Source organism: Equus asinus, chromosome 11, assembly GCF_041296235.1.
Source record: "Equus asinus isolate D_3611 breed Donkey chromosome 11, EquAss-T2T_v2, whole genome shotgun sequence".
NCBI classification, from domain to species: Eukaryota; Metazoa; Chordata; class Mammalia; order Perissodactyla; family Equidae; genus Equus; species Equus asinus.
The window spans coordinates 73,575,190-73,581,189 of record NC_091800.1 but is presented as its reverse complement, the minus strand read 5'-3'; the positions used below and the strand labels follow the sequence as shown (position 1 = coordinate 73,581,189).

General features: G+C 54.1%; 1 protein-coding gene across 2 annotated transcripts in view; it reads left to right on the top strand.

Annotated features, from left to right (window-relative positions):
* The first annotated feature begins 887 nt into the window (after positions 1 to 887).
* Positions 888 to 6,000, top strand: part of TMTC4 (transmembrane O-mannosyltransferase targeting cadherins 4) — a 59,580-nt gene continuing 54,467 nt past the window's right edge. The window contains exon 1 of one of the 2 annotated variants that reach the window (XM_070520120.1): positions 888 to 1,107. The gene's annotated coding sequence lies outside the window, so the exon portion shown is untranslated. The remainder of the gene's footprint in view (positions 1,108 to 6,000) is intronic. The other variant, XM_044779736.2, reaches the window with a different exon arrangement.

Sequence of the window (6,000 nt, the reverse complement as noted above, 5' to 3'; positions counted from 1 at the left end):
GAAGAGAGGCAGGGTGGCAGCGGGTACGAGCAGAGGAAGGCTTGGGGCTGAGTAAACGCTGACGAAACGGATCCAGTCAAGAGGGAGAGACTGATCTTAGTTCGGATTCTGCGATACTCTGTGAGATCCGTGCTTTTAGGAGTGGGTTTGTAGGTTCGGCTGTGGAAAGTGGGAAAAGTTTCTTTTCTTGAAGCAGGAGACAAAGTCATCTACGGAGAAGGGGGGTTTGGCGGGCGGATTGGCAATCTGGTTGGGAGCCGAAGTTTAGGACAAGTTGCCTCGGTGACCGGACGGTGGATGGCGGCTCTGGCCAGGCGAAGCGCCACAGCAGAGTTCGTGGGTCAGCAGAAGAATGAAGACCCGAGTCGTAGAAGAGGATCTGTTAAAAACAAAAGCCGGAGCAGCAGGGCCTTGGATCCAAGAACGCAGTCTCCGTTCCGTTCCGAGGCAGAAAGTAGGGACACGCATTTGAAACAACTCCTCCCAGCCAGGAAGGAGTCTAGAGTGTGGTGGTTGCGATCCAGCTCCTTGCCTGCAGAGCCGCCGCAGTGCCTCCGCGGAGCGCCACCGATAGCGCGAGGAGCGCGAGACAGGGCGGCGCACCGCAGGGGAAAGGACGCGCCCGCTGCGGCCTACGAAGGCCCGCAGCCGCAGCCCGCCTCGCCCGGGCCAGGATAGGGCCGCCCCTTCCCGCCCCGACCCCGCCCGGGCTCGGCGCCCAGAACTCCTCTCCCTTCTCTCCCTCCGAGTCCGTCTGTCCCTGCGCTTCCTTCGCCGCGACTAGTGCCCTCTGGCCTGACGTCACCGGCGTGTCCACCAATGGGCTCAAGAGGGACCGGCTGCGGCGTGAAAGTGACGGCAGAAGTAGCCAATGGCCGTGAAGAGGGGGGCGGGCCGAGGCGGAAGTGTGCGAGTGAGCGCCCGCGCGCGTGGGGAGCCGCGGACGGTGCGGGCGGCGCGCGGCGCGCGGCGCGGGAGGGGGGCGCCGCGGGGGGCGGGGGCGCAGGGCGGGCGGCCCCTCCCCCTGCCCAGCTCCTTGCGGGCGCCGAGAGCGGCCGGAGTTTCCGCGCCCGGGAGGCATGCGGCCGCCGCTCGGGCTCCTGGCAGGTAAGGCGCGGGGCGGCCCCTGCAGGGCCGAGCGCGCCGGGGGGTGAGCGGAGTTGGGCGCGGGGCGGGCGCTGGCTCCCCGCTGCCGCCGCGCCCCGAGCCCCGCAGCTGGAGGAGTTGGCTCCAGGACCCAGGCTGTGGTCGGGGGCCTGGGTCACGGGATATGCGGGCGCCGGGCACCGTGCGCCCGGCTATGAGCAGCGCGCGGGACAAAGGGTGCGGCGTGGAGGGGGCTCCTGCGCTCCCACCGCCCCTGCCCGCTCCAGCTGCGCGGGCGCTCCTTCCGTCCGAGGTGCACCGGGCGCCTGCTCTGCGTCTGTGGAGCGGTCACCTGGTCGCGGGGCCCCGCGTCTCCCTGCGCCTGGGCGCCAGCTGGCTGCGGCGCGGGCGATGGCTGGCCGCAGCCGGGCTGCTTGGCCGCCCGCCTGGGTTAAAGGCGGCTCCCCTGCAGCGCCGAGAGCACCAGCTACTCCGCTCTGGCTGCCAAGCGGAGCAGCGGGGGTGCGGCGTGCCACCAGCCCGGGCCCTGGGCCACCGAGCTAGCACTTCCCTGCGGGGGGTTGGAGTTGGGGAAGCCGAGCAGGTGGCGCAACCGCCGCCTCAGCTCCTGCAAACTCCGAGAGGTTTCTGGTCTTGTTGATGTTGTGACTGTGAGCTGTGTGTATTTTCTTTTTTTTTTTTTTAACCACACACAAAAGAAGGGAGGAGTTAGAGGAAAGATCTAGCCAGAGCGTTGTGAATCATCCCACACTGTTCTTTCTCTGGGAGAGCAGATGGATGGGGAGAATTCCTTGAGAAACAACTACAGTAATGACTGACTGGACCCCCTTCCTGTTCCCTCTCCCTGCAGTCCTGACCGTGCCTGGCGCGCCCCAGATGGAGGTGGGGTAAAGTGATAAAGACCGACTTAGATGGGAAAATAGCTACAGGCTAGCAAGCTGGGAGCTTTCTGGGGCAGTGGGACGGTGGCTGTCGAAGCACACACAGTCATTCTTCCTATCGACAGGCATGGCCCTCATGTGTTACTGAATTAAAAACGGGAAGGTGATCACTAGAGGAAGGTACTTCCAGGAGCATTTTGTTCAGTGCTGCGTGGTGGAGGGAGGTGGAGATGACAGTCTCCGGTGCCTTGAGGGCCCCAAGGGAGGAGCAGTGGGCTCAGGTCTCCATATGCTGGGTCAGAAATAATCGGGTTCTTTAATCCGATTCCCAGAGAACTGTCTCATCTCAGCCTGGCAGAGGACAGCTGGTGTGTGGTTGGATTGTTGCTGATGGGGTAGAAAGGCTGGCCAGAGGCCACAGGCCCTTCAGTGCATCTGGAAGAATATTCTGCAGTAGGTGGCTGCTACTCCTTTTTCTAGGGTGAATCGTTTAGGTTTGGTCTCCCCGATCCCGTTTCCTGCAGTACAGGCTGTGTCAGCTGTCCCTGGGTCCCCGGGGTTCACAGCTCAGTGATTCTTCGTTGTTTATTTGGGGGGGAGGGGGCGGGTGTCTTTTTGACCTTTTCATTGATGTTTGATTCATTTGTTTTAACCCCCTGAAAATAGAGGCTTGATATTAGAAGTTTGAGACATTGACAATAAAGAGACTTTTGCTTCCTTCCAAATTCTACTGCTGCTATGGCAGGTTAATTCTGACCACCATGAGAAATTAGCACAGGAGTGAGATAGGGATTAGAGCATCAACTTTATCACTGGAAAAGCTGGTGGAGCGCTACTTGGACTGAGCCTGAGGCCACAGTGGGGCTCCCTTCTTCTCACTCCATATGGTGAATTTACCATCCAGCCCCATCCAGGAGCCAGGGCTCCCAGGCAGGACATCACCGGGAGAAGAGGAACAGGGCAATGCAGCCAATGGCCCATCAAGAGAAAAACGGAATATGTGCCTTCCTATTTCATGGCCTGAGTACAAAAAATGGTAGAGGGGGCCGGTGCACCTGTCTGTACCACCTCACTCCAACACGGCTGCTTTTACCTGAGCCCAGGCCTGGCTGGGATCATTGCAGAGCAAAAGCCATTTACTGTTGCAGGAAGGGGAGTAGGGAACAGGATCACCGTAATGCTGAGCAGTTTGTGCAGGACACACAGATGCCTGGCAAGGGAAGCAGTGCCCTGTGTCCGCCCAAAAGAAGGGCGCCCTTTTCTCCATTGCATCCGGTCACCTGATGGGTTACTGCTGGCCTTGGTTAGTAAGTCCATCTACAGGAAGAAACAGTTGTTGACAACATTGGTGTTCCCAAGACAGGAGGTCAGGGACTAGGCACTGGGAACTAGTTTCTCCAAAATAATAACAATGAAGGGAAGTAATTGTGTCCATCCCTTCTCTCCTTTAATCCTTACTGCAACATCCTGAAGTCAGTAGTGGTACCTACCCTATTGTGCTGATGAGGAATTGGTCCTTAGGAAGCCTGAGTAGCTCAAGGTCATGCAGGGAACAAGTCCAAATCCGTCTCCAGAGGCCATGCTCTATGAGTCTGAGAATTTTGCACGCGTTCCTAACACATTGTAGCCTTTATTGCATATGCTAATCCACAGTATTCTCTGAACTATCCCACTATACGCATTAACTGTTAAGCTTTAAGTGAAGAGGGCATTTGTGAGTATTTTCAGGGGCAGCAAAGAAGCAGGAACCTTGGAGACAAGGGGAGGGAAGCTGCATTGAGGAGGCGAGAAGTAAGGTGGAGGGCAGGGAGTGAGACAACTCTGGGTCCCCTGACGTTCCTGCAGTAGAAGAGGGGGAGAGCATTCTGGGGTTGACTCCCCAGGAGTCCAGGCCTGGCCCACAGTCCGCCTCTCGTATATCTCAGCTGTTGCCTGAGGACCAAAATGATTAGTCTGTATTACAAAGAATCAGATGAAAAGTGAGGCACGACAGCTTATTTCGGAGCACAAATTATTTCTTGATTCAGTATTCTTCCTGTAAGGCCATTTGAACTTCATGACAACCTTTTGTAAAATAATATGCAAATATTTGGGCCTAAAGCAGATAACATAAGACAAGTTATGTGACCATTCGTCATCTCACAGCTCTATTGTGCATCTAAAATTGATATAAAATGTTTGCTTTCCTCTACATTAATTTGCTAAATCAAAGAACACTTTTGTTCCCTCCATGTTAAGTCATGGTATCTTCCTAACTATTCAGCCTTTTTAAAATTTATTTTTAGCAGCAGGAGTAATTTCTTTAGCTGACATGTAGACAGGGGTTGGGCCCTGCCTGGTGACCTATATTATGTTTGCAGCTGTACCTTGGATTCAACCAATGGTCTGTCCATTCAGTGGAAAGGAAAAGAAAGGCAGCAGATAGTAGCTGGAATATTCCCCCCTGGCACTTGCTGAGAGCACAAGTTACATTTGATGGAGAAGCTTGAGGGGCCAATGGTGAGAGAGCTGCAGAGCCTTCCTCTCTGGATTGTAAATCTGGACCTCTTTCCAGCACCTGGAAAGGGACACTGTTACCACCGAATGGGGTGTCCTGTTGACCGTTGGATCTGTCTCCGTGGTCACTCAGACCCCTGTAGAAAAGATGCCTGCGACCTCAGATGGCCTATTTGGCTGACTTCTTATTGATTCCATAATCTGGGGTATTCCTTTGGAGATCCGGAAACGTACATCTACACTGCCTTCCCAGTCAAGGGGCCTGGGATTCTCCTCCATCAGCATGAGAGGAATGGGAGCCTTTGTAGGGAGGACAAGAGCTTTGGGTACCAATAAGCCAACCACTGAAGGGTATTTTCAAAAGAAGATAGTTCTGTGCCTATGCATTTACCCTCCTTGAAAACAGACCTATAATAATAGCTAACCTCCCCTGGGCCTTTCTTAAAGCCCGGCAGTGCTTCTGAGCATCTTAGGTAGGTGTTTCATTTAACCCGCATGACCACCATGTAGGCTGAGCACAGTTATAGCTCCCACTTTAGAAGTGAGGAAACTGAGGCCCAGAGAGGTTAAGTAACTTGTCCAAAGAAGTTTCATCCAAATGTGAACCTGGTAAATGCAAAGAAAGCACCTGTTGAGGGTGTGGTGGGAATGGGGCCAGATAAAATGTGATTGGGAGGGTAGTTTGATGTTTGGGTGGATTCCAAGGTTGAAGCTCTTAGGCAGCTCTTGCTGCTGGGAAGTTCTCATGCTTTGCAGAGTGGCACAGGAGGTGGACTCTGAGAGGACAGGAGACACGCACAAGGCCACAGAACTCATAAATGACAAGGCTGAAAGACACAAGTTTCAGGCTTTGACGTTTTGCCTGTTTGAAAGAAAAGTTAAAAATAAGTGTATATTTTTAACCTGACTCTTTCACCAGTGTTGAAGGTCCTATCCTCACCTGGAATAGCCTCCCCTCCCCTCTTCTCCTTCAGAACACAGCTAGCCCTGTATTTCTACGATGAGATATTGCCTCCACACCAGTCGGTCTGCAATGTTCTCTCCTTCCACTGTTTATCCTCTGTGTGTGAACCACTGACCTGGCTGTCGATTGTGTGCCCTGCCTCATTCTCTCTGCTAAACTCTTCTTTCTGCCCGATTTTCGTCTAAGTGGCGTGGGTGTGTTCTGAGTTCTAGGTCTGTGTTTCATACCCCACGACACACATACACACAGTGTGCTAAGACTCAACAATGAATATTTATAGATTTTTTTCTTGATTGGATGAAGCAAGATGGTAGAACTGGTTCAAGGACTATAAAAATGATTTGCCCTATAGGGTTGATAATTAAAGGATTCCATTAAATCAGTGTTTCTCTGGGGCTGGCCCCGTGGCCAAGTGGTTAAGTTCGCACACTCCGCTGCAGGCAGCCCAGTGTTTCATTGGTTCGAATCCTGGGTGCGGACATGGCACTGCTCATCAAACCACGCTGAGGCAGCATCCCACATGCCACAACTAGAAGGACCCACAACGAAGAA